This window comes from Ambystoma mexicanum, chromosome 6q (assembly GCF_040938575.1).
Source record: "Ambystoma mexicanum isolate Mex_15411 chromosome 6q, UKY_AmexF1_1, whole genome shotgun sequence".
NCBI classification, from domain to species: Eukaryota; Metazoa; Chordata; class Amphibia; order Caudata; family Ambystomatidae; genus Ambystoma; species Ambystoma mexicanum.
Genome location: NC_090937.1, coordinates 524,061,297 through 524,088,149, shown reverse-complemented (window position 1 = coordinate 524,088,149; position 26,853 = coordinate 524,061,297).

Sequence of the window (26,853 nt, the reverse complement as noted above, 5' to 3'; positions counted from 1 at the left end):
ATGTAGTCAGAAACATTTTGATTTATCAAAACTGAAAAAGGACTTTGGTCATTTATGGTCTGCAAAAGAGCCTTGGGCGAAAAGGCAATGGTTTGGAATCTAGATTGTGCTCTCTTGTTAAAATGAACGTTTGAAAAGCACAGAACCTGCTGGTGTTTTCCGATGTGTTGCTATCAACAGGAGCAGTGTGGAAAGTATCAAAAGCTGTAATACGAGACTACGCTAAACAAGGTGTGAAGCTACATAACTAGTATGTGTAGGAACTAACTGAAAAGTGAACATTACATGATAGTCTTCAACATATGGTGTGTGGCGGACCAGAAGAAGGAGTCATATTAGGTCATTACATGTTCAAGGGTGTTTATTTAATATAAAATAACGACACCTGTCTAGCCAAATCGTTATGAGAGAAGGCCTTTGCCTAACTAAAGCTAATGGTGCTCATCAAAGTTCAAATGAAAAAGAGTCCTTAGTTCAAATCCTGGCCATACCACTTAATAAAATGTAATGAAAAGAAGGAGGCTGCAGCAAAAGCCTCTGTGTTTTGGCTTGTGCCTGGTCCACTCACTTGGCTCTCTTCTCCGAGAAACAAGATTTAACGGTTTGTCAAAGTTCTTACATTTCTTGCAGTACAAACCTCAGCCTCTGTGCGGGGTCTGTATGCCATGGTTTTCAATATTTATATATTTCAGATGGTTTCCTTTTCCTCAGTAAAGAGAAGTTTTCCTTTACACAACTCCACCATTTCCCACTTGGTGCTTGAATGTGTCCTTGTCTTGTTTTCAAACAACTGAACCCTCCAGGTTCTCTATCTTCCAAACTAAGGTATTTATATTTTGGGTTTCTTGGACTACCCAAATTCCTCAGGCCGTCTATCAGGCTTGTTTTAACAAGTCCTCAATACAATGTTTTCCCGTATGGGTTTACCGGACCCCCATAACCTTTGAGGCTTCTCTGGCCATGAGCATCAGTGTCATTCGGTTTCCCTGGGCTCACCAAGGCCCTGTGGTCCTGTGATATGATAACTTTATCTCTGTACGGGTGTATCTGGTTTACGTAACCCTTGCGGATCTCCCAGCCTCGATTCACACATTTCAACCCTATACATGGTGTTACCTTGTCAGGAGAGTTTGCTTCCCTTCTGCTGCTCAGCTTGTCAGCTAATGCACTTCTCATCTGGATCTCAGGGATTTGCTCTCTCCACTTCAGTCTGGTCTTGCTATAAGTTACCAGGACCCAGGCCACTCATGGCTTCTGTGTAATTGAACGACTAGATGAGACGGTTGCTTTTCTGTCTCTGTCTCTTTCTCAATCTTGGGTTCTTGGTCGGTCAGGATATCAACTTTCCAGCATCTGGCTAGTGATTCATTTTCTCTCCATGCCACAGATTCTGCAGTCTAGCGGATCTCTGCCCGTTAAGGAAGTCTTCCCATCAGAGGCTTGCCTTTGCTTTGTATTCTGTCTTCCATCTTCCATGTCTCTCGTGCTTTCATGTACGTCATCAAAAATAATAGGGGTGTGTCTTTTTTTCTTATGTAGTGGTCCGGTGAGATCCAGCAGTACCAGCATTCAAAGAGATTGAAGAAATGTCAGTATTCTGTGAATCCAATTCAGGTTTTACAACAGTCTCCGATTCCCATGTTCATGGATAATGTACTCTGGACTAGGAGTTCCTCATCCTTGTACGCAAGAGGTGAGTCATTTTCTGTGAGGTCCCAGTTGCCCAGACCCATAGTGAGGATCTTGCTGAGTGGGATAACCTCCCTAGCTTCTAATTAGGTGGCTCCCCTCTGGGGAGAAGGGATGAATTGTCAAGATTTGTCAAAGGTGGCACATCAAATGTACACAGATGCCTGATGAAATAACCAGGCTGTAACTTTGAACTATGCTACAAACCATGATAGAATTGTTTACATTGACAGAATTATGTTGAATTTTATGGGCAAAGGGTGCCATGACTCAATCTACTGAAGAACTGGAAAAAATTAACAATTTCTGTATGTTTTTCTTTATGTCTACATAGATGTAAGGGGTTTTGTAATCATAAAGTTGGGAACACATTTTGACAATTGTTCTCTGTTTTCAGGCATGTTGAGGTATTTGCTCTTTCTAGCATGTTTAAACATATTTTGTTTTAGATTACATTAAGCATGCATAATGTCATATGTAAGAATGTGAATGCATGTTTTTTCAATTTGTTATGACATTAATGTAATATATATTAACAAATATTTACACACACAAAAAGTCTATGGTTGCTTCTGAGGTTGCTGTGATCAGATCAGACCACCAAGGAACATGTCATTGAAGAAGCCCAATGAGGTCAAAATACATCTGAATTTCCTTGGGGTTTCATGCAGAAGGGATACTACAAATCAGTTTGAACTGAACTGCCCATTTTACAGTAGGACCAAGCCCGATTTGCATTTGGTCATTCCCCATCTGTAATGACATTGTAGGCTGAAAAATTATAATCTGGGGGGTTACTCAGAACAAAACCAGAAGTTATAATTAACTCAAAGCCTAGTAGCCTGCAGCTTTCAGTTTTGCAAATAATGGAGTGTAGAGGAAACCACACTTTTTGCAGCCCTTTGCGCTTGCCAGTGCTTGTTCAGTAGGCTGTTTCGTCTAGGCTGAAAGGATTTTGATAACATATGAAATATATAGGACTAAAAAACTGTATGTAGAAAAACAGTCCGTTTTTACCATCAACTATGCCTATATTGTTAGGTCTCTAAAGTAGAAAGTGGATTAGTCAATGATTGTTCACGCATACAACACAGAGGTCATTTCTGCTTTACTTTATAAGCATAATGAACATATGGATTCCATTATAGAGCCCCTCTCAGTCAAGCAGAATGCTCGAAATGCATTCCATAATTGATTGCATATATCACATGACAAATATTCTGACTTGAGCAGCAGCCTAGGAAGCAGCACAAAAACAATGGCGACAACTGTGCCCATCGAGAGATGATCATGTACAGTTCTGTTCTCCAAACTAACAAACATCAATGAGAAACACATGTGTAACACACATACTATGTTCGTTGCACACCTCTATGAGCTAATAGTCATATAGACCTCTGGAGGGGTCATTATTGGTTGAGCATGTAAACCTTTCCCAACTCTTATATACATTGGGTCCCCATATGGCAATAACTTGGAGTGGGTACCAGCGATAATGATCCCTCTATTAGTCTATGAGGCTTAATAAGCTGCATTTTTCTTTATTAGAATTCTGTGGGCCAAACACCTCTCTATCACAGTGCAAGTTAATTCAGTAAAATGAGAAGGGTGTTTAATATGTAAGCAAGAACGAGTGCTTCCATTGCCAGCCACCTCTCAGATTAGGTTTGCTTTCAAACCATGGGCAAATATTTAGATAATCATTTCTGCATTTAAAATTTTTAATTTTGGCCTGTGTATTTCCTGAAAAGCCACTAAGAAAATACAGAATGATTGCACTTTGTTATTAGGGTTTTTTAGAACCGAGGCTGCTGAGGGGTTCGGAGAAGCCAACATTAAGGTGCAGCCATTTTACAGTTAGATCTTGGACCTCATTCTGAAATTAATGTTACTAACGAGTCAGACCTATGGCCTCATTACAAGTGCCCTTGTCGCGAAAACATGCTGGTATAATTTCTGGCATTAGCGGCACCAGCATTTCTTTTACCAGACCGGGGAAGAACATGTTTGCCAGTGGGGGCAGTGATCTATCGGCAGGCCTGACATGCCAGTAGATCATGCCCCTACCAGCAAATAAATGCTGTAATTACCAGCACTGGTATTACTGGGGCCAGTAATTCTGGCAATCCCCTCCCATGAATGGGAACTTACCAGAACTCTGCCACCCGTAATATCCTGGTAGTACTGACATACCTGGCGGCAAAAAGTGTAAAGCAGTTTTGCCGGTACCCCTCCAGTAATTCCAGCAGGATACCAGCAAAACTGTAATGAGGTCCTTAGACTCACAAGGAAGTAGGCTTGATGTAAAGTTCAGTTAACAATTGCATAGTCTGTTCAGGAAAAGAAGTCCACGTTAAGTGTAAACATAAACTGAAATACACAGGGACATTTAGTAAAAAGTGGTGATTGCATTCAGGGGACCACCAACCTTATCACTAAAATGCTGTTGGGTTTCCTGCATGCAATTTCCTATGTATACAAATGGTGGAATGCACAGCTGCAATGTGCTTCTTGTCTGACTACAAATGACAGCAGCATTCCCTTGAAAATGGCTACCACCTTGCTTGTATTCCTTTCTATTTCCCTACAGGTCTTTTAAAATGACATCCATAATACCAGAAAGCATCTAGATCAACACACTACCAGACAAGTTAAATCACTAATAAACATATGTAAAGCCTCAGTTTGGTAAAACCAGCATTGGTTACATGATACTTTAGTATTAAACAAATGTAGAGACGTTATATACACTGTAAGGGAGATAACAGTAGGAAAACATGTTTCAAAGTAAATTCAAAAGCTTTGCATGGGCAACTATATACAATCACAAAAATAACAATGCTTTAGAAACCCTTCCCTACCCTTTCCAGAGTTCAGTCGGTTACTGGAAGATTACTTTATCAAACAAGGATTCTTTAAAAAAAAAAAAAAAAAAAAAAACATTCACTGCAGAAGTTCCTAGTTCTTTCAACAAATATGGAGAGTGTAATCTACCAGTCCCCTGACTTCAGGCAACCATAGAGAGCACTCCTGATCTAGGCTATATTGCCTATTTGCTTTGTGTTTTGTTTTTTCTGCACTAGAAGCTAATAGTGCTAGGGGAGCTTAAAGTGATGAAAGCTACCTTGACCCCAGATTATGACTTGCTCTCTTTCTTTTTGCATTTGATGGTAGCTAGAATTATGTTTTGTTTCTGTCTTCTGTTTTGGATTACGTGAGGAATTACATGGGGAATTTTTTGGATGTTGGATGTTCCTTCTCTTCGCTCCAATTATTTAGTTGGTGCCCTGTTTCCCAGGGAGTCTCATATACCAATAGCCTCACCAACTCACTCCTCTGAATCCATATTGTATGGTAAGATAGATTTATGAGGGCAATTTTTATTTCTTCATGAGTGGCCAATAGGGGTGACATCTTTAACCTCCCCTCTCACCTCACTACATTTTGTGGTATCACATATAGAACCGAGTGATTGGGTATCCCTGCTCTGAGCACTAGACTGATAATTATTTTGTACCTGCTAGGGATTTGTTAAGAGTGAGGAAAATAGAGGTTATAGTTGTTACTTTATTGCAGTGGGGAGGATGGCTTGAGTGAAAGGGGAAAAAATGTGACTCCTACTCTTTTTCCTGGAAAAAGAGAAGATTCTTGGGATCTTTCTATAAAATTCACCCTATTGATGGAGAAGGCGACTGGGTCATATTCCCTTGGGGTTGTCAGGAGGCTTACTTTTAAGGAAATCTAAAATCTGATGGGTTTCCCACCTTGTCTCAGTTGAGGCACATCCCACCTCTGACACCACATGTAAGGAATGGATTGTGGCAATAGTAAGACAGACACAAGTGATCACAGTTCAAGGGTGTTTATTGAACTTTCGCAAAGGTGTGCTAAACACATATCTAATCCTAAATCTATAGATGGGAGAAAACTACAACCAGTAAAAATAATAATGATGCAGTCCTAGTGGAGTCTTGTTAAAATAAAAAGGGCATTTACTAAAAGGAAACTATTGCCAATCCTTACTACTAATTTACAAATAGTGTGGGGGTGATGTTCATAAAAAAGAAAGAACTGTTCACAAAATGATATGTGAGGATACATGGGTCGTTGGCCTCCTTTCCCCATGTTTTCTATACTGGGCAAGGTGGGCCACTCGAGCAAAGCACACACCCTTGCTCCTGTAGCAAAAGGATACAGTTTGGTTTTCAAAGTTCAGGACCGTCTGTGTCCAAGTCTCTTTACTTCTTGCAAGACTCTTGACTGGTGTACACAATAATTATAACTGGTAAACATTTCTTTGCTTTTTCATTTTCAATTTGTGTGTTCACCCTGGATCCCCCTCAGCCCGGGCTCAGATCCCTTTAAAAACATAAGTTCAACCTTGGATCCCCCTCTTCTGGGCTCAGAATCCTTTCAAACTAAAAAGTTCAACATTGGATCCCCATCTTCCAGGCTCAGATCCCTTTCATTTGCTCAATTAGTCTCCCTCAGCTGGGCCCGGACCAATAGTGATGTACATTAAACTATCAAAGACTTTCAAATGTGCACAGGGTTTAGCTTGATCCGTTGCATGACCACTTCAATCTCAATATTCCTTTTTCTCACACTCTGCATTAGTTGGATACCTAACAGAGACTTTTGAATGAGCACCCATGTGGTGCCGGACCACTCTGTCTACAGTATCTTTTCTTGGCCTCACAAAGTTCAGTATCCAGAGACTTTCTAATGAGCGGCTATGTGGTGCCAGACCAGTCAGTCAATGGTATATTTTCTTGGTCTCAGAAAGTGCAATCACTCCTAATCACCAGCTGTGCTGTCTTTACTGTACAGCTTTATTCGGCAAGGTTTTCGGTCAGGCGCGTATCACCTCCTTTCAAGCTGTCAAGGTTCACAATGAAGGCTTGTCTCAGCCAGGCTCGAGCCTTCTCTCATGCAGCACAGTTCACATTGAAGAATTTCCTCAGTCGGGTTTCGAACCCCCATTCATGATTCACAGTTCAGTAAGAAGGCTTCCCTCAGCCAGGCATGAGCCTCCTTTAAAACAGTCTCAATTCACAACAAAAAAGGTCTTGGGACTCCTAGTCCCAGAATGCACTGGGCTAATTTTGTTCCCACTTCACAGTTCTCCAAAACAGCATTTTCTGGCATTGGGAGCTGCAGGAGCTAAAAGGGGATGTTGATCTGAGGTCAGGGTATCTCCACCTGGACCTCAGAGACCTGGGTTTGCCTGCCTTGCCCAGCGGAGGAGTCTAGCTTTGGGTACCACCAGGCAACCCCAGTTGCCCCTGGTCTTGCCTTCTGAAGATACAGCTCCCTCTCCACAGTGCAGTCTCCTCTGAATTCACAGGGCCAGTGTTGGGATGGTTTCCTCCTCCGCCAGGTCTCCCATGCTCTCTGCAGCTCTGTTGGTCTTCCTCTGCTTTCTTGCTCCTGTCAGCATCCCCAACCTGCTCAAAGTGTGCTTTCCTGCTCCATTTTGTATGCTCCCTGGAAGAGTCAAGTGAAGTCAGGTGTGAGTAATTACAATTAAGTGCCTGACCCTGCCTGATCTCATTAGCGGGACAACATGAGACCAGTTGGTGATAGTCTAACCTCTGGGTCGTAAGGTGTTTCATACAGGTAATCTTTACTACTCCCAATCATCCCTTCTTCCTCACCGTACTATGTGAAGGTGGGAAGAGAAGATGTGTGTTTGGAAATGTCCAAAAAGGGTATAGCGGTTGTGTGATTGTGGGTAACTGCAAGAGGGGGATAATGCATCTCATCATCTGGTGTCTCTGCCCCCCTCCCCGAGGACCTCTCACTCAGGTGATCCTCCTGCACTTGTCCACCCACATGGTCTGGATCCAAAGGTGATGGCCGTGCCCTGGCCACTTTAGCATAGGATCCCCAGGGTTTGGGCAGTGAAACACCTTCTGGTTTTTCACATGCTAGATTATCTCGCTCACCTCAGTAATCAGCAAGGCAAAATGTGTATGTGGTAGGGGACTTCATTAAAATAATTGAGTAAAAGTTGCACAAAAAAAGAAATTCCCAACAAACATCATCACTCTAGAGCTTTCAGATTATTAAGAACAACATGGGCAGCTTGTAATATTTAAATGTAAACCTTGTAAGAAACATGAAATGTAGTGGCCTTTTTTGAAGAAAACGTCCCCATGTTCAGGCAATGCCTAATCCAACTACTTTGAAAAGTCAGATCACAAAGATTGACTTTCTGTTTTTTTGTATACTATGTGGAATATGGTATTAGATTATTAGATCAAAGTATTACACTTCACTCCCCGAGTTCACCAATGCACAAAAAGAGAGGTTGAAATGGTAGATGTCTCCTTGAACTCCAAGCTGCTTAACATTCCATTGATGTTTGATGATTGAAGGGAGTCTAGCTCATGCAGGCCTAAAAGATTTCCCAGATGCTGATTCTCTCATTAAACGAGATCCTCCTATATTTCATTATCAGGTCGGTGCTAGAAACCGTCTGCAATTTGAAAGTAATTTCTGAACATCTTTCAAACTTGTGTGAGCTCATGAATGTTTATTAATGTTCAAATGGAGATCGTTTTTCATCAAAGAGGCACTGCTATTCACACCTTCTTTTTCGTACATGGAACACTGGTTAATTCATGACATATTAATGTGATTGTTTTACTTTGTATCACCTGCTTAATGTGAAAGTGCAATTAGGAAAGTGTTGTACCAGTATATGTCCTTTTGCTTGCAGGTGAATTGTCTAGAATGGAGCAGAAAATCTGTTTTTGTCAAATTTCTTTCAACACAATTTAAGATGCATTTTTCACCTCAGGCAATTACTGTAGCACAAACATGCAAAACAGAGTAAACAGAGAATCAATGTACCTCCAATTGACAGATAGTCAGATGAAACACTTACTCATATGTTATGTGTCTTTAACTGAACGGATCCGTTGTGGCGAGTGATGGCACCAAATGTTTTTTATTTGTAATTCCAGAGGTACAGTCACCAGTAAAAAATAAAAAAATAAAATGCAGGTTAAATTGTGTGTTTATTGTTTCCCCTCAGTTAGATTCTACTAGTTATTATTGTAAATCCTTGCATATCTTGTAAGTGTATTTTTGTAACTGTTATACTATGTCGAAAAAAGCACACACAAATAAAAAATAAAAAAACTTGAAATGTTATATACACATGTGTAAACCATTTTCTCTGGCATAATTTTGCAATTGACAGAGCTCAGCATTTCGCATTTCCAGTAATATGTGTTTATACATTTAAAGAATTTGCGAAATATTTCACTTGTTTTTTTAGGAGGTGTGTAGATGATGCATTTTGAATCTTCACCAGTGTGCAATGCTTTTCTCAGATGCTGGAGACGCAGGGGCAGAGTAGCAGTTGTGTCATTGAGCATTTTTTGCTCCCCGCTTAAGTAATGTCTTCTTCAATGTTTGACATTATTTGAACATAGGTTGAATGCCACTGATGCGTATCATAATAGTGAATGCTGTTAGATAACGAACAAAGTCAACAGCCAATGCTGAGGCATTTCAGGAAGCAGTTGCCATTGGCAGCATGAACTGCTGGGACTCAACATGTAGTATTAGTCATGTAATACGCCTAGGCCCTGATATAAAAAAATGCTTTGTGCTTCAAAATGGCACTTTGCGTTGCACAAAGTGGTTTTGCCCAGTGCAAACATACCAGAAGGGCTTTTCAGATCACACTTTGTGCTCGATCTTCCAACTTTTGCATCTTGCCTGAGTGTATAGCGCTCTGCAACGATACCACCACATTATCGTGAAAGAAGGGCCAGTGCAAAGTGCGAGAAGTGGGTGTTAGGTAAGATTTCCACAGAGCTGGTAAACTTTCTGCTTTTATAATGGGATATTTTGCATTAATACCTCAGTGAGTGGAACCTTTTTCCACATTCAATTAATCTTTAACTCTTTTTATGGGTGTCATTTTTAAGACTCTCCATAGTGTCTTTTTAAAGTTATCATGTTTAACAACTTATTGGCAATTAGAGCCTGTTGTTGCTGGGTTGCCCTAGGGGATCCCCATTTAACTTTCTTGTGCTAACCTTGAGTGAACCACAATTCCCAAGGGTAGGAAGGATCTTTGGATCGCTTTTACATTTTATTCTTGAAACTAGCACACCCCACCTTATGTGGAGTGCTGGGGAGATACACCATATCCCCTTTCACATTAAACACAATTCTGTTACAGTGACAAGCTTACTTTTAATGGCTGGTGGCAGTGATACTTTTTACTAATTTGGTGCACCTTTACCGCGGGCTGTGATTACATCTGCAGTAAAGGCACCTAAGGGAGCTCATTTTACCAAAATGGCCCCTGCCTTCTTTTTCTGCCATTTTAGTGTTTCTTGTAGTTTCTTGTCATTTCCTGTTCATTCCCCTGACATCCAGGGTGGGAAATTCCTTTGTATGATTTTTGTCTTCGGCAGGAGTCCCCTGGACACCCCGCCCAGGCTCCAGTCAGTCTGTAAGCACAGGAAGTGGTGGCGGAGTCCAAAACTTCCCCATCCTTCAACTGGGACAAATCCCAGTGAGGGGCTGGCTGCCCTGATTGGACAACCAGACACCCCTTTCTTGTAAAATGCGGGGAGAGAATGCAGAGGTTGTGCTGCAGTTCCTGATAAATACTGGAAACCTGGAAGCTAAAGTCATGTCGACCACTGGAACAGAAAACAGAAGAGGATGACAAAGGAAAAGCGGCAGAGATGATTTCCAGCGACCGGAGAGCCTGCTCTGTAACCAGAGCCTGATGCAGCCCTTCCTTCCAATTGACCTGGGATCTCTGAAAACGATGACCGGAGCCCAGAACCTGATGAGACCCACTGGACTCAAGAAGTCCTACATTTTGAGCAATCCCATGGGTTCTTTCGACCTTGCGTTCTTGCAATACCCCAATACCCTGGGACCTCCAACCACTGTGCGGTGCACAGTCTTCCGAAATCCGAATCTCGCTGAAACTTTGTGAGCATCTTGGTGTATCTCCAGAGACATGAATCGAGTCTGAAAAGTCCCCTCTCAAGAGTGCTGGACCTTTGTAACGATGAGAATTCAATCACAATATTCTGTGCTCCTTGAAAAGGCACCAAATTCACAAAACCGCATTCAGCCATGAGAGAAATCTTGCCTAGAGCCTTCTTCATAGATCCCTGCTGCAAGGTCCCTTCTGAGGTCTTGAGTTCAGTCTCCAGGGCAAGGAATCCAATGACCGGTTGTTGGGCTGCAGACCCTGAAGTTCTCCTGCTGCAATCTCTTCTTCATTGCTGAGGTACTGTGTTGGCTTGGGTATATACATACTTTAAGCCTTTTGGGATTTCTGTGTAGTCCTGGGGGGTTTTCTGTGATTGGAAGGCTCTTCATCCAGTGCACCCAGTCCCACTGCTAGAATCCTGCTGGGTGTCTTCTGTGAAGACCCTGGACCCTCTTCTAACTCTAAAAGTAAAGTACTTACCTGTTTGCCCAGTTTTCCAAAGGAAATCTGACTTTTGTTACTAAAGAACTTATTCTAACACTGCCTGTTGGTCACTAGTCCTAGTGACCCCCTTCTGCCATAGAGAACCCTCATGCTCCAAGAACAATGGAAAGACTTTGAAGGGAGTGGGACTTCTGTCTAGAAAAGATATAAAGTGTTTTACTTACTTGTACATAGTTGGTTGGTAACTGTAATTCTAAGAGTGAACAGTTACAAAAGTGCTTACTGATCTTGAATGTGTGATGCACTATTCTTAAAAGTATGAATAACATTGTTTCTTCCTTAGCCACTGTTTTGCCAGTCTAATAGAAAGTAGATGTGAGGGTATTTTACTCTCCTGTGATTAGGTTGTGCCTCTTTACAAAACGAATGTGTTGATTTCACCAGATTATTCCTGTAGGGTAATTGTATGAGTGTCCTCCAACTGTTGGCATCACCAGGTTAGTCCAGTTAGGATAACCGTATGAGTGTCCCCCAACTGGGTCTTTCTTCCCCTGACTTGCTACTAGCCTTAATAAGTCTGCATTAGGTTGTTACCTACCTAGAATAACTATTCAGTAAAGTGTGACATTCGGTTTTACTTTCCCTTTCATTGTGAAGTTAAAGTATGTGGGTTTTACTTACCTGTGTTAGCTGTGTGCCATCCCAAAATTTTACCCGAGTTATTGCTTACCTCAATCTGGGGTTCCCTGATTTCATAAGCATCTGTAATTGTATATTACATCCTTAGGTTTTTCTCACCTGGTATAACTGTGTTTTATGACAAAAGTAGTTATAGGTTTTTACTGCACTTAGGATAAGTATTTCACTATTCAACAAAAGCATATTGTCCTGTTAACTGTTTATGTGATTTGTTCCAAGAGTCACTGTACAACTGGAAGGGCCTATTGCCCTTGTATTACTGAATGTAATCGGAAAGTAACCATTGGTCTTTTACTCCCAAAGAATAGGCTTAACATATACTAAATGTGTATAACAAGGTTTTGACTTCCGTAGAACTACTGTTAGGTGTTCCAAATGAGGTTTATACTTGGGTGGTGTGCTTTCAAGTATAGTGCTGTGTTTTTATACTGTGATTTCTTACAATGGTTTAGTACTTACTTACTCCTAGAATTATCTGGGCCTACCCGTATTTAAATAAATCCTTTATTGTTACAATACATTGTGTTTCAGTGTTTCTTTGGATCATTTGTATTACAATTTCACTTGTACTGTGTCTACTGCCCTCTCACCCTCCTAAAATAAGCCTGGCTGCTCTGTCTACGCTACCATATACTCAGGTGGTACAGCCTTATACTAAGAGTGGAGTCTTGCAGTGCCTCAGTTGAATGGTTTTGCTAAACCCTTAGTTGGACTTCAGAAAAAAGTGTCCTAACAGGGGGCAGAATATGAACAAATGCAAGAAAATTTGAAATAATATGGGCGTGGGCAGGGAAGCAATGTACAAACACCCAACGATGCCCTCCAAAGTGCAAACAACACCGAATCACAGAAAAGGTGGCACCGTCATGCAAACATCATAGGGCCAGGAATGTGCTGCTAAATTTAGTAGGTACACACAACAAAAGTGTATTTTGCACAATTCTTCTTTGAGAAAATCTCTACTATGCAAAAATAGATACTTTATATGTAATCCAAGATTGCAGAGCTAACTTGAAAAGTTACACACATTTCAGAATTGTTTTCTGTGCCTGATTTGGAACCACTCACTTCTTTAAACATAAAACCAAAAACACATTTTCAGTTGGTTCTCCACTCCTCGAAAAAGGGTTGTTTCCCAGATTAATTGAAAATGGGACACGTGCATCCACTACTAAAATAAAAACAATCTAGGTGTGCATTGCTTATCCAACTTTCAACCAGTTACTTCTCTTCCCTTCTTGGGCACATTTTTAGAGAAAGTGGTTGCAAACTAAGAAAATGTTATTGTCAGTCTGTCCATCTGGTTTCGAGCTGGATGTAGCATAGGAACAGCAACCTTGCAAATTATGGATGATTTGTTCAAGATTTTGGATGGTGGAGGTCCTTGTCTGTGGGTACTTTGAAATTTGTTGGCAGGGTTTGATGCAGTTGATTATGATGTACTCCTTGGAATCATTTCCCAGTGGATGGGGATTAGGAGATCCTTATTGGATTGAATATGTTAATTTCTAACTATACATTCTCATTTCATCTGAAACAGTCAAGCATGTTCTGACGCCCTTCCGGTGCCATTTGGCGTACCTCAAGGGTCAAATGTGTTACCTATTCTTTTATCCTTAAATGGAACCTCTAGGTTCCATTTATCTGTTGACACGATATAATGTGTTTATGTTTTATCAATATGATGACGATACACAACTTTATATCAAACTCTCCACTATAGTGATTTAAAACGTCTTGGAGAGTTTCTAAAAGACAATGACCCCTGGATAGCATCTCATTATTTTGAATCCTTCCAAAAAATAGTTTTTTAATATTGTCTCATTCTGCGCTAAACCCTAATTTATTGAATGGCTCTGTAAAGCAAAATGTTTTAGGGAATCCCTTAGATTTTTCAAACTCTGCAAAATCTCTTGGTTTCATTTTAGATTCTCATCTAAAAGTAATCCATCTGCAATGTGTTGTCTTGGAATGCTGTTGGCCTAAATAAGCATCTGTCAGACCCAGTATGGAATTATTTTATTAGGTGTTCTAATGTTATTTTCTTTCAAGAAATGTGGGCATTGAAATGGGTTGATATTCAAGGATATAGGACATTCATAGTAAACACTCCTAAGGGGGCTCGGGGCAGACCGATGGGTGGTTTCATTGCCTGGGTGGGTAGTACCCTTGATTGGATCGTACAAGATCAAAGTACAGGCTCAAGCACCATTCAATTTCTCATAACGTCCTTGAATGTGTGCCCCAGGCCTTATGGTCTGGAGGTTAGGAATGAATTTCAGGGTTTAGTGCGGTCGATTAAACCTGTGTTAACATTCCCAAAGCCAGTGATTAAGAACAGAGCACTAGCTAGGGAAATGTGGTATGAACATACATGCAGACTTTCTAAACATGAGATGCTTTTTTGTCTACAAACCGGTTGTGTGGTGGATAGGAATATCCTCTGATCGAACAGAACAGTTTATAAGAACATCATTAAGATAAATAAGGTAGATTTCTAGCAACTGAAGTGGGATCGAGTTTGGGGATGCTGTGGTAAGGGGGAACACATTACGTTCTGGAAAGTGGCGGCTTGGAATGAGGTTAATTGTAATAATACCTTTCAAGGTAGCATATGTTCTAGTTCCTGGTTTAACCACTTTTCAGAATGATAGGGTCCTGGTGAAAAGTGTGATTTAGGTATGTCTACTTCTTACCTCTGAACGATTGGTGTCCAGCGAGTCGAGGGTGATATTTTTAAATTGTCACTTGCTGAAGTTTGTGAGGCTATCAAGTCACAGAAAAATGGGAAAGCCCCGGGGCCAACCAGGATACCTGGAGAACTTTTTAAAGACAAATTGCTAATCAGGGCACAGATTCCCTTACAACTTTTCAACACCATTATCCAATATGGTACCATCCGTAAGTCAACAATTTTACCTACATTCAAGAAAGGGGAAAGGGATGTTCAGGCGAACTACCGTCTGATCTCACTGCTGGATAGCTCAGTGCTATTCTGAAACATCTCCAGCAGTGGGTGGACGCTGGTCAGGTTATTAGCAGTTTACAGAAGAGTTTTCAGTCTGGGACAAGCAGGGGTTCTGCCTATTCCTTCCTCTTGGTTCAGAAATATATTGTACTGAGCAATGTAAAACTGTATGCTGTTTTTTCTGACCTTAGGATCGCTTTTGATGTGGGTGCTCCGAGAATTGTTTTGGCAAGCTCTACTAAGGAAAAAGGTTCTAAGCCATCTATTGTCGTCGATAAAGGCCCTGTATTATAACAATCAGGCAGTTTTTAGATTTGGTTTAGCAGGAGAGAGCACAGCATCATTTAAGGTGGGCAAAGGTGTTAGGCAGCGTTGTTTTCTTGCCCCGCTGCTTTTCTGCATCTTTATTAACTAAATTAAAGAGGAGGTGGTTCAACATTGTCTGGATCATCCCAAATTGGGTATGGAGAGATTGCCAGCTTTATTTTACGCAGATGATTCAGTGTTACTTTTAACTTCACCAATGGCTTTGGAATGGACAATGCATTGCTGCATAAATAGATATAAAGTGCTTGGACTGGCATTGAACGTAAAGGAAAAATAAGGTCTTGGGTTTTCGTCCAAGTAAGATGAAGAGGTGTGATTTGTGCATTGAGGTGGATGGGATCAGATTGGAACAGTTGTAAACCTATAATTATCCAGAATTATCTAGGTATTTGCTTCTCTGAGACTAATACATGGCGTGTACAAGTGGAAAAGTCCTGGACCACTCTGGCTAAACGCTAGAGGCTTTTTCAGCACGCATGGCAAGGTCACAATCTCACCTACCTTATAAATGTATCAAAAGCAGGCATAAATATCAGCTCTTTATGGCACAGATATTTGGGGTTAATTGGGTCACCAATCTTTGCAAACAGCTGAGAATAACTTTTTAAAGATTGTACTCTCACTGGCGCAAAAAGTGCCCCTAATGCCCTGCTGTGGATGGAAGTGGATCTGTGTCCAATTGAGGATAAGATTAGCTTAAGACCAGTCCTTTACTGTGTCAGGCTGTGGAGCAGGCCTGGACTTGTGGAGTACTGAGAAGCCCTATGGCATGCTTTGTCAGCAGCAGGGGATGCTGATGGCCCATGCAAGGAAGACATTGGTCTCCCTCAATCTTCCCAGGCTCTGGTTCAACTCATCTAGCATTGATAAAGCTGTTGCAGCTAGTGTTAAACAATCTGCCCTCACTCTCTCTCCTAGAAGGATGGAAAAGTCATGTATAGCATTGCGGTTGGGGACAGGATATCCTATTGGTGAACAAGATTTTAGGTAGGAAGTTTATCTTGACCGTATTGCTCTCCCTTTTGTGCTAATACTCTTTTTGGAGTTTATATTGGTCATATTGAAGGTAGCTTCCTTTGCTAAATCTTTGGGGTGAGTTGAACAATCGTCTATGTGTGCTGTGGGGTGCAGAAGAGGAAACCCTGGAGCACTTCATTCTGTTTTGTGAGGAACTCAGAAGGTTAAGCAAATCTTATTTAAAACCCCTGTTTAATCAGAGGAACATCAGTGAGGTTACAGAAGTGATGGATTTTGTAAGTTTACTACTAATCCAGACAAGCTGAATGGGCTGGCAAAATATATCCATAGGTCCTGGTTATGTGAGAGCAAGATAATTAGGGAAGCTGCTACCCACAAAAGTCAATCCGGATTGTAAATAAAGATGAGCAGCTAAAACTGAATTTGTAACTTACATTTTGTTACCATCACTATGCTAATGAAATCACTGGATGCTCTTGAATCTCAGCCATAAGGTCTGATGTGTAAATTGCTTTAGATTTGCCCTGTTTTCGACTTGTACAGAAAAAGAAAAAGTATCTGTTTAATTTGTTTTAACTGTAAACTCTTCAATTCATTGGTGAAATCATCAAATAACCATTTGTTTTCTTTGTGAGCACTGAAACCCCACCTTTCTGGGCCACCTTTCCCTTCACGGTTATACTATTTAGTTATATGCCCAGACTTTCATTCCTTGATAGGTACTGGTAACTGTGCAATATTTGATGCAGATTGGTGAAACAGTGTATAATTGTATAAGGAACAACTCTTGGCCAAGCCACAAACCACAAACCCAATAATTCAGACTTTTGCTGAAATTCGGGAAAAGGGGTGGGGTGTCCAAATGTCATGTAGCCATTAATGTCCAGAGTGCACTAACAGGTGACTGTGCATAATTTGTTGCAGATTGATTAAATAGTGTGGAATTGTATAGGGAACATGTAGAAAGCCACAACGCACACTAACATTTTCACTTTTGCTGAAATCCAGGGAAAGGGGTGGTGTGTCCAGATGTCATGTAGCCAGTAATGTCCAGGGGGTCCTAAGAGGTGATTGTGCAAAATTAAGTAGTGGTGATAATGTTTATTCAGATACAAAATCCATTAAACCACGTTGACATATAAAAGAACAACAATTAAAAAAGAAATTTAAAATGACATCCTAAAATTCTTTAAAAATCAAAGAAAAACATTCTTACAAATTCATCATACCTAAGAACTAAACCGGATGCCACTTCGAGGGCCACCTTAACACAATGGGTTAGGTAATATAAAAACTTCACATCATCACAGTGCCTAACAAAAACCATACTATCCCGCCGTGTTCTGATGTTATTCTTAATTAGGTGTGGCCTTATCCATTGCTTCCTCAAGTTATTTTAGAATATACGATCCGACAAAAATCTACAATCTTGTCCACGCCCCAGACCACAGGGGCAGACGTCATCCAAGCCTAGCCATGGTGCCCTTGTTCTAAGTGGAAACATGTTTAGCTTGGCATTCAGCAGTCCTTATTTTGATGACAGTCGGTAGATAGTCTGCAAGAGTTGACCTGGGATTATAGTGCTTTAAGAAGGATACTTTTTCACTTCTCGGGTGAAGGGCCACTAATTCAATCTCTACAAATGTGTCTTTTAGAAAATGACTGTGCTGTCTATATGTTAAATCACTCAGTGCTATTGCTTCTTGCATCCCACATCTTTTCAGAAGACACACTCACTATTATTGCATGGTCTCTCTCAAGGCAATCCCAATGTTTGGGTTCACAGAGACACCCAATTTTACATTCAGATAAAATGCTAAAAACCTCTCTGGGCTTTCAGTGATATGCTAACATTACCCATCTCATGTCTGAGTACATCCCCTGGGGCTCTTCTGGGGAGGCCTGTAATTCTTCGTAGTCCTGAGTTCAACAACATGCCAAACAACTACATTCTGATGCCCCCCAGATGTCTGCATCAAATAAAATAGCAGTGTTTATCTTGGTCCCAAGAACCTGGATGCACTTATCTAAGTGTTTGCCTCCAAAGCTGTAATAAAAGTTTAGAAGGCTTCTCAGGCCCAACATCACTTGTTAAACTACCATATTTAAATGGATTCTCCATCCGCCCCTTCCTGAAAAAATCACAACGAGGTATTTATGTTCCTTCACCACCTCAATCGGTTGATTATCCAAGACCCTGGTGTATGATGATGTCTTTTTACCAAAGACCACGACCTTGTTCTTTGGAGTATTCAATTTTAAGCTGTGTACCTTAAAATATTTTTTAGAATACTGCAAACTCCTCTGAAGCCCCCTTTGCATTAGGTCCATGAGCACTGTATCATCTGCCTAAAATAAGGCGCAATATTTTACACCGTTCATAAGCGGAGGGATCAGACCTTGAGATTCCGTATGATGATCAAAGCGGCTAAGGAATATCAATAACAATAACGGGTTTAACCCCTGTGTTTGTCACAAAGCATTCTGAGTATTTATGACTTGCTGCACACTTCACCCTGACTGAGGTGTTCTAATAAAGCAGGGTTATTAATTGCAGGAGTCCTAACGGGACCCCATTGTCCTTACTTTACCCTTAACCAATTGCATTTAACAAAGTAAAAGGCGTTTGTAAGGTCTGTGAAAGGCCAAATAAAGGTTCATTATTCTCCTTCCATTGTACATTTCCACGATAGTGTTCAGTTTAAAATATTGATCTATTGTGGAGAAACCCCTACGGAAGCCTACTCATGCATCTGGGCGTGCAGAATTATTTGATGCCCACGCCTCCAGACGCTCGGCCAGACAGCCTGCATAAATGTCACTTGAGACATCTAGGAGTGCAATAGGCCAATAACAACGTGGCTCTAAAGCATTGCCTTTTTTAAACATGGGGACAATTAGACTTTCATTCCATAATTCTGGGAGAGTGAACCTGTTAGCGATGGAGTTAAAAACTTTCTGTAGTACTGGCAGCCACATGGTCACTGCTTCTTTAAATACCTCTGGTTTCACACTGTCTGGGCCCGCCGCCTTACCATTCTTGCACTTTCTGATTTGCGCTTCTATTTCTTCCTGGCTAAACAACACCCCGCTATTAGTCTCCCTTCCAGTGCCTGTAATTACCTTCATCTTGGTGCCTGCATCACTACGGGTCTCACTAAAATGTGGGACCCTACGCTCACCAGGCATCTATTCAAAAGGGCCCGCAAACGAGCCCTCAAAGCCCTGTTTTACCAACCCCCAGAAGGTTCTTATGTTATTTTCACAGACCATCTTATCTAGGTCCCATTGCTTTACCAAACAAAGGTTTTTCCTGTGTTTCAATAGCAATCTATACCCTTTTTTTGAGCGGATGAAGCTTGCCCCCTTGGGGGCACCTATTCATAGAAGCTAAACGAAGTTCCCTTTTCGCTCACCTGCATTCTGTGTCAAACCACGGTGCATTCATTTTATAGCTACCTGGACTAGTGGGCCCTTTGCCAGAGACACAGGGAGCAATATCAAGGATACACGACTGCAAGAGCATAAAGAGATGCATCACTTCAAGGGGCAGTTTGGATCCAACCAATCTACCCCGGAGAGATTGGGTTTCAGTGTCCTGCAGCAGAGCGATAGCCTCTAATTCCCCTATTGTAAGCATTGGGTTAAACTGTGTCAGAATATCCAACCTTTTGGGTTCTAGGTTTGGTGTGTGTCCATCAGTGACCACTCCAACATGAACGGATTGGCTTTCTCAGCGGTGTTGCTCTTTGAATCCCTTTAAGCTAACATATGAGAAGCAATCTACCAAACAGTAGTCTGTAAGCAAACTCCTCTGTCCTGCCTTAAATGTTGGTTTGGGGGATATATCCCTGGCACACCTTCCACTTAGCTCCACATATAAATATAGGGAGCATACGCAAAGCCACAAACCCACACACCCACACATTTTCACGTTTACATATATATATATATATATATATATATACATATATATATATATATATATATATTGATTTTGGGAATTCTCTCTTAGTGAGCATTCCTAAACCTTATTTGGCCCCTTTAAAAGTTGTCCTGAATATGGCCGCTCATTTTGTACATGGTGCCTGGAAATTCGATCATATTTCACCATGTTTTAAATGTTTGCACTGGCACCTTCTTGAATTGAGAATTATTTTAAATGATTGTTTATTACAAAACAAACCATTTCCAGATCTTTTGATATTTATTTGACAAACTGACATTTTCTGAAGGCATTAGAGGCCTTTGTAGCTGGAACTCTCTGCCTCTTGAAGTCCTTAAATGTATGCGTTTAGTGTCAATGAAAGGTTCCTTTTCTGGTTCTGTGGCAAAATGCCGGAATTAGCTTTCTTCAGAAATACGTTTGTTCCCTGAATATTGATATTCTGAAAAGTTTTAAAATCTTGCTTCGTAGTTTTAACATATTTTATATTGTACTTTGCTCTTGATTTTTTTTAACTAGATTTTAAAGATGTACACTTTGTTGTAATGTTATTTATATTATTATTGTACAGTGCCATATTGCACGTGTTGCCTTGTTCATGCTATATAAAAACTCAAAAATAGAATGCGATCTTTGACCACACTTTTTCTGGTCTTCTTCGCACGATGAGGGCATTCTGGAGTTATGCAGTAGATAATTGCTTGTTTATCAACTGTGGAAAGAGACAGGCCATGCTCTTCACTAGTAGCAAAGTTCTGAGCTCTAGGTTGAGGACGGATGGTATAAATGTTGAGTATTCGTCCTGCTATCGATATTTGGGAGTGAAATTCAGTGCCCTTCCTCAGATCCTGACTGCATAGCATCTCAATGCCAGAAGGCTCTGCAATTAGCACTGCTAATAGGTAAATTCAAGAAACAAATCAGTGGATATACATTAGAAGGCACTATTCAACTTTATAAGCAGTCTTTTTGCCCCACCATCCTTTATGGGTTAGAAATTATTTCACTGAGCGACCCCTCTTGTCTTACCATCATTGAGGGCACATTTTGTAAAGCGGCCTTGTGCCTCCCGCATTGTATCCCCATGGAAATATTGAGACTAGGGTTTGGTCTCATTTCCATAAAGACAATGGTTATGCTAAGAAGAGGAATTATGCATATTAACGCTATGTGTAACCAAAAGTGCTCTAACCTGTCAGTGATTGGCAAGGATATGAATTTGGAGAGGCCTGATGCAACATTTGAAAAGAAAAGAAAATTAGGGAAGCATTTGCACTAATAGGCTGGTTGACTGAATGTAAACTTAGCTTTTATGAACACAAGAGAGAATTTGAGAAGAAAATAACGAACCAACATTTTGATCACCTGGCAACAGTAAAATTATATTTTCAAATCCAAAGTATCTCATACTTGTTCCTTAGCCCAGCCATATCCACTTCTCTGCCCTTCCCCAGCGTTGTGGCGTTTTTTACTATTATTAAGAATTCATTGGCTTCCACTTTATCAGTAATAGGTCCTATGTTGAAATTACCTATTGAAAGACGATTTTGTTGTATTTGTGCCAAGCCACATATTTTAGAGACTTCAAGGCATGTTCTATCTGAATGCTGTGAACCTGGTGCTCTGTATATACGGTACTTCATTTGATGTGTGATTTGAATTCTATTAAGTAGTTTATGGGCTTACTGTCTCAATTCCATGACTCTGAAATTGCACGTAGCACTTCATCAAGTATGGGAAATTGTCGTTCATAAACTTTCTTAACGTTATTTTGTATTTTATTTTAATTATATTTTACGTTTCCATGTTGCTTGTTCTGTGCTGATTATGTGATAATGTTGATGTCATTTATTCATGCGAAAAGCTGTAAAAGATCTGTAACAAATTTCAAATAAATACAATTTAATAACAGAACACTTCAGAAAAAATAAATCATTGCGAGTGAACTTTGTATTAAAAGGTGAGATGCTGGCAACCCAAACATATTTTACTGAAAACATCAGGTGGACACAAATATGTGGACTCAAAGTAGAATCACTGAAACAAAACATGGTCACCCTTGCCAGCAGGTGAATGATCAGATCCATTCCTGTGGAATGGAACATAGCACTTCCACATGTGTCTGGGAGACCTCAGTAAAAGAACCACGGCATTGAAACAGAATATAGGTAAAGAACAAGGAGGCCTATAACTGAAAAGTCACGGGGCATCATACTCCTATTCTGCATGCCACCCTGGCGGCCCAGCCAAGGCATGCAGTGACATGGTCATTCTCTGCCCCATGCATGGCTGAAGATTTATTTTTCCTCATATGTTGTCACTTGTAATTTGTGTGACTCCTGTACCGGATGTGATACGATAAACTCTTAGTTTTTTTAAATCATAAATGGTTTTATTCTTCATGTGTTAGTTTCATACATTCCAGTCGTCTAAGTTTACATGAAAACACTTTTATTCTCCCAACACGTGTTTCACCACAGCTTTTAGCCGTGGTTCCTCAGGAGAGATTCTGCACAAAAAAATTGTTGTAATTTAGAATACTCTTAACAGAATTATTGAAAATTGAGCTCAACCCAACATTGGTTAATAATAATTTCACCTTTTACACATTATTAATGCATTCTCTTGAGCTTCTGTATCATCCCTGTATAGGAAAAGACTAAAAAAGAGGAACTCTATTGTGTTGAATTAAATATTCAGGTTAACTCACCCTTTTGTGTTGTTCACTTTTTGAAAAAAATAATTGTAGTTTTTTGATTTCAAGACTTGAAAGTGGGTTTCCTTTGTGCCAAAATTGATAATTCTGAAAAGAATTTCAGAAGGACCAGTTATTTTACTTAGATAGAAGTTGTGTTATTCTCTCCTTTCTACAACGTGGCTAGGTTTGGATAATCTAAAAGTTAAAAATAAGGATGAAAGAGGTAAAGTTTTACCATAATCTTCTTGTTATTTGCCAGGTCCGACTGCCTTAAGCATGCTCGCAAGGATCCGCGGTTGTTGTGAGACTCATTTCGTTCTGCTTTTATAATTAAATTTGGCGCGTGATGACGTAACCGCGTGCGCATGCCGCAATGACGTCAAGACACTCCAAAAGCTGAAGATTTAGCCAGTGCTTTACATATCTCAAAGGCCGCTTGCCCTGACCCACCGCCATGTCTGTGTGCAAACCTTGCCAGAGCCCCAATGCTTCTTTCCAGGATGGTATTAGATTGAGCAAATCTGAACGACCCATTGGCAGTCTTCAGAGAATCTCATACCCAGATAATCATACATCTAGACGTGTTCCAGTCTCCTCCCTTCAAAACTAACATTATATATGTGGCTCTTAGCATGTTTGGAATAGAAGACCATGGCCTTGGTTCTGTCAACGTTTGTCTCCATCCCCATGGATTTACATGTTTCATTAAAAAATGGGTAGTGTTTTTCTGAACACTACTGGTGTTTTTGCTAGGAGAATAGCGCTGACGGCAACCAAACTGCAAGGCTCCTGTCTTCTCCTAATCTGCTATGCACATGCTATGTGCTAATAATGCTTTGACGACCTCATAAATATAAATTCAGATAATGTCAGTACCAGTACGCCCCTTGCGACCCCATCAGTCAACTGCTTGGTTATTAGTGTAAAGCTGCTGGATGAACCCGAGAAGGTGTTCCGGCATAGACCTGCCCTTGACCACTTTCCATAGCGTCTCACGTGGTACACTGTCGAAGGTGGTTTTCAAGTCGATAAAAACTGTGCAAAGTCATGCTTTATTTAAGGTGATGTATTCCTGCAATATTAATAATTTTCTAAAGCCTTGATCAATAGTGCTCCTGCCGGCCCAAAGGCCTGCCTGTAGGCAGCTGATGACCTGTTGTGAGAGAATGATGACCTGTTGTGAGAGAACCCATTCTTGCAAGTACTTGATCACAGCTTTTCTGAAGACTTTCGCTGTTACATCCAGGCGAGATATTGAGTGATAATTTGCTTGCTTCTCCCCACCCCTTCTTACATATGGGCACGATTTCTGCTCTAATCCAAGACCCTGGTAATGTCTTTAAAGTGATCAGTGCATTAAAGAAACAATGCAATACAGTGACTCAAACTATGGGTTATACCTTAAATAGATCAATTGGGATCATATTGGCCAGGTGCCCCCCCCCCTTCTGTGAGCTTAATGCATCATGAATTTATTCCAAAATAAAGCTAAACAACGACTTCTACTTCAGTGTTCCTTTCTGGGTTAATTCTGGCACCTTAGTCTGCGTTGGTTGTTCCCACTCATTATCGTATAACCCCTTGAATGTTTGTGCCAGGTATCTAGGCCTATACACACCCACTGTAACTAAATCACTTTTTTTTCATTTCGTCAATTACCTGCTTCCAGATGAAGCTGAATCCCCGAACGTACCTGCCACCAACAAATCGTCCCACTTATCACTAGTGAAAGACTTATTTTTCCTCAGAGAGAAATGACTTGTAATGTGCTCTATAGGAGCGTAGGGAATTTGCGTCCTGCTTTGTGTTTCCCTTTAAGAATAATAACACTTTCTCCTTTGCCTCCCTACATTCTTTGTCATAGCAATTTTCGCGCTTTATGGTTTGCTTTTCTAGTACAGAACCTGTTCTAGTAATGTATTACTGGACGCTAGTAATAAGTGTGTTACATTCTTGGACTACTAGCTCATCTGAAGCATTATCTTCATATAATCTTTCTATTTTCTCTACAAAAGCTTGGTATATAGCTGGGATTCTGTTATTCATTGCCAGGTGGGCCCACTTTATTACACAGCGTGATTGAGCTATTAGATATATTGTCATGCTCCTTACTCTGTCCTGTTGTCTACTTTGCTGTCCATACATGTCTTTTAGTGGCAGGCAAAATGGCCTGTTATCGCTTTCATAGTGTTCAGTGACCACACGTATCTACTTATCCCCGATCTCGAGCTAGCTAGGGTGAATATGCCATGAATCCTAAATGAACTATTGTTGTCAAAGAAAGTGTTTTTTTTTTTTTTGCTGGCTGACTGGTTAAACCTCTACCATTGCATGCCCTTAGTTCCAGTTCAAACAATATACAAGTAGTTCCTATTGTGTGCCTGTGCATGCGGGGCAGATACTCTGAAACTAAATATGGTATATCCCAGGTCATGTCTTGTTCTTCCCACAGTTCATCTAGTTCTCTGATATTTTCGAATTGGAGATTATAGTCCCCAGCTACTATGACATGTGCTACATTTGGCTCACATGGCACCCATTTTCAAATAAGTTCTTGAATTAAATCAAGCACTTTTGGTTTGTTTTTACCTTTTGGTCTGTTGTAGATGTTAAAAAGGAATATCTGATGGCCTCATTCTGTGCGTATATCTAGGTGTTGCAAGTCGAAAGAACCTGTACCATGTCCTTTTTCTTCCCAATTTAAATCATCATCCACCCAAGTCAACAAAGTGTGGTAACCCTGCAGGTCATTTTGCTCGAATGCCCAGGTTCCCCTCTAATCCCGATTGAAATTGCACCATCTGTCATCTGCAAGGCAATTTCCTATGCCTGCAATCTTCCAGGAAACCATGCTAAAGGTGGTGGGGCTAGAGAATCTTGTTCTGTCCACCCCTAGCTAATGGTCAGTCAACAGATGCAAATCCCTCCTCTGAGTCATCATTAACTCCCATTTTTGTTGTTACTTTTCTTTCTGCATGTCAGGGTCTGGTAATGGTAGGGATCATAGAAGGTTCTAGCTTCCCTGTTGAATTGTGTATTGTTTAAAGCAGCAGGATGACAATAGCGTAGTGTTGTTCCAGAGCCCTGTGGGGGGAAACGTGTGGAATTCCATAGCTAGGAACTCTTGAACCAATTCACTATTTAAAAAAAAAAAAATCTGTATGTAATCTCCTTCCCTGCTTGGCATACATTTTCGTATACAGTGCTCCATGTCCTCCCTGATTACTGAGTAATAGCCTTTTATGTGCCAAATCCAATGTACAGATTTGTTGACCAGAGCCTCCCTATTCTCATTGCTATCAATGGGAAGACAGGGCACATTTTGTATCGTGATGAAACTACTACCCCTGGGATTTTCTGGCCTCCTTGTGTTAGAATGAATGACCCTTTTGACATACGACTGCATATCAACGTTGTCCCTCATGCCCTTATTGTACCTGGGAGGCGGTTTTGTATGTGCATGATTGTTAATAGCATCCGTGATGACCTGGGTCACATCTGAAGTCTTATTAACCTGTTTTGCCTCTTGTGCATCTAGAATCAATTTCCCCTGTGCAGTTATTCTATCTACTGTGTGTTTTGTTGCCCCTTTCAAGGTTACCGGAGCAGTTGATCCTATTGGTGGTTGAACTAATGGGGTTTTATCGAAGGGGAGAGTGGGTATCTAGTTCTGTGGCCCTGTGACTTGGCTAATAATGCCACATGGAAATGTATTACATATTCGTCCCACAAGTTAGGTAAAGGAGTGAATCAAATCTCTCATTCTTAAGAGTTCTACATGGAGCTCTTGATAGTTTCCACTGTTGGGGCAATTAGGGCACATGGGTTCTGCATCACCTTGGTCAGTTAATCGTTCATAATATTTTGGTAGTTCTGTTCGGTTGCCATGATGGCTTACTTCGTTTGCACCACCTTCCAAATTGTAATAAGAGTTAATTACTTGGCTATTCACTATGGGTTCCCTAACAGTGCCCAAAACTTCATATCTATTAGCAGCTGGGATTGAAGAAATTATCAGAGACGCTTCCTCGATGATCTGGGTTAAATTCTGCTGATTGCACGCATCTACAGAGTGGAGCTCAATAACATTATTTGCGTTTTGTCCCTTGTTACCACAGACATTA